Source organism: Malurus melanocephalus, unplaced genomic scaffold (genome assembly GCF_030028575.1).
Source record: "Malurus melanocephalus ecotype Western Australia unplaced genomic scaffold, MMel_1.1 scaffold_541, whole genome shotgun sequence".
Classification (NCBI taxonomy): domain Eukaryota; kingdom Metazoa; phylum Chordata; class Aves; order Passeriformes; family Maluridae; genus Malurus; species Malurus melanocephalus.
Genome location: NW_026623773.1, coordinates 163,167 through 165,864, shown reverse-complemented (window position 1 = coordinate 165,864; position 2,698 = coordinate 163,167).

Sequence of the window (2,698 nt, the reverse complement as noted above, 5' to 3'; positions counted from 1 at the left end):
CCCAAATGCCCCCCTCCCCGTGCACCAGGCTCTGCCAGAGCAAAGCACTGCCCCCCACCCCACAATGGGGCTGTGGGGAACCTTCCCGTCCCACCCCCAGGGCTGCAGTGGAGGTGTGTCCCTGGGGTGAACCAGGATTTTTTCCCAGTAAAATCTTCTCACACACACACAAACAGGGGATCAGCCACCCTGCAGCCACCACGAGCACGGCAGGGCTGYAAATCTGGGGGCAAAGGCTGTGTGTTCACCCCGCACCCTGCACCCAGCACAGCACCCGCTGAGCTTTCCCTCCGGGCTGGRTGCCAGCTCTGCCAGACGCTGTGGCTGTCTCCCAGGGCCATACCCGGGGGATTTGGGCACCTCTGTGCTCCCCCTTCCAAGCCTGTGATGGGGTGAAGAGGGGAAAATGGGAAAGGAAGCGGGAAACTGGTGCAAGCACAGAGCCAGAGCACATGGCAGCGATCCAGAGCYGGGCTGTGCCTGCAGGTGCATGCATATGGATTTATTTATATTTATGATATATGTATGGCCACGTAGAGGTTCACCTTGTCACTCAGTGCCTGGGGACACAGGGCAGCACGGGAGTGCCTGGAGGGACAGCAGGTGACAAAGGCCTGTGCTCCATCACAGCTCCGGGTCAGGCAGCCGCCAGCGCCGATCCTTCRCCACAAAACCTGCTCTCCTCGATGCTTCCTTAAAAATAATCCCGAGCTGAGTTTGTCAGAGGCACCGGACTCAGTGCCAAGCGCAGGCTATAAATACCAGCAGGCTATTTAGGAGMGAGGTATTTATATTGCTCCTCCATCTCCCTGTCAGTCTGCCCAGCGAGGCCGAGCATCGCTTGTCTGCAGGAAAAGCCACAGCGCAYGGAGGGAGATGCAGGAAAGCTGCAGGGTGTCCCCAAGGTGTGTCCCCCTGCCCTTGGGGACACTCAGCTCCTCAGCAGCCCAGTGGTTCTCTTGTATCCATCGCATCTGGATGAAAATATAAATAAGGAAAGAGTGGCACTTGTTTAATGAGAAAATTTGAGAACCAACAGGCTGCGTGGGGATGGGGGCTTTGGAGGGGAAAGCTGGGAGGGCAGGGATGGGAAAATCCACCCCGTGGTGGGTGGAGAGGGCTGTTTGTGGGAATGATGCTGTGCATTGCCTTCCTGAYACCACAGCTYKGATAYGGGCAGYCCCCACCCTGACACCCTGCTGGCCYCGGGCTGGGTGGCACTGGGACACTGGYGGCACTGGGACACTGGTGRCACTGGGACACTGGCRGGWCACTGCCCACTCCAGGGCATTTGCTGGGGACCAAAATGTCTCAGGATGGTGGATGCTCCAAGCAGGGACAGTGGGTTGGTGATCACAGGTTTTAGAACCTTTGAGACCCCCTTTCCCAGCTCAGGGGGATGTGGGTGAGGAGCCAGGGCTGGAGACCCCAGCACAGCCAGACAGGGAAGGGGAGCAGCTTTTCCTCACCCCCTTTTCCACACAGGGCTGGGAAGGAACACCAGAGCAGAGGGGGAGAGGTGGTGGTTGCTCCCCTCACTCTGTCCAGKGATATTCTGGTCCAAATCATGGAAATTGGGATGGCCAGGCCTGCATGAGCAGCAGTTGTGGGTGTGGGATTGAACCCTGTGGAATAACAGAGGGACCTGGGAGGCTGGAGAAGGGACAGRTCTTGGGGTCAGAGCTGGCTCAGGCTGGTTTTCCTGACAGATCATTTTGAGGATGTCTGTGGTACYGAGGGGAAGTTGGTGCTTCCCCCAGCAGCCTTGGGGCCACACCCTGATCCCTCCTTCCTGGTCCTCTCCTAAGGGGTTTAGGCCAGGATGCCTTACTCTGGGCTTTTTCAACCCCAAAAATTCAGTTAAAAACTGCTAAGATGCTGGAAATGGGTTTGACTGGCAAAACTGGGGTGCCCCCCAACCATCTGTGTGCTGAGTCTGAGGGGGGAAACACTGACAGCTCCTGCTGATCTGCTGCCCATCTTCCCTGGRGGCTCCCCTGGAGCATTTGGGATTTTAGGGCACTTTGGGAARGTGTGAGAGTACCCAGTATCCACTTGGGAATGCAACCACAGCCGGGGATGTGGGATGGTGACGGCATTTCCAGCTCCCCCAGAGTGCAGGCAGAGGCAATGCTGGCTGTTGAACACCAGCCTGGGGGAAGGTGGCTGTGGGGACAGCGAGGGCAGTGTTTTTGTCACCATGAGCTGCCTGGGGCACAGCTGCTCGGGGTTAATCATCTCCAAGAGCCCGTTGGTTTTGCTGAAGGCAGTGAGGGCWGCTCTGGGTGCAGGCAGTGCCCAGCCTGGCTGCTTTGGCTTTTCCCACTGTTCACCGTTGCTCCAAGGTGGAATTTTTTCCTTTCCCAGGCACAAATGCCACAGCAGTGACCCAGCACCAGCCCCTGCACGATGCGTGCCCTGTGCCTGCTCGGGGATTGGAAGCAGGGCAGAACCCACGGGTCAGAAAATCCCTTTTGCCAGTATCCCATAGCAAGGAGCAGAGCCAGGGCCACATCCCTGCCATGCTGGTGTCCCATGACTGTGCCAGTGCATGTGCCATGTCCCATGCCCCATGTCCCATGCCTGTGCCAGTGCCTGTTTCATGTTCATGTCCCATACCCCATGCTCATCCTAGTGCCCACGCTGCCATGCCCGTGCCAGTGCCAATCCCATGCCCCATGCCCGTACTGGCCCTTGT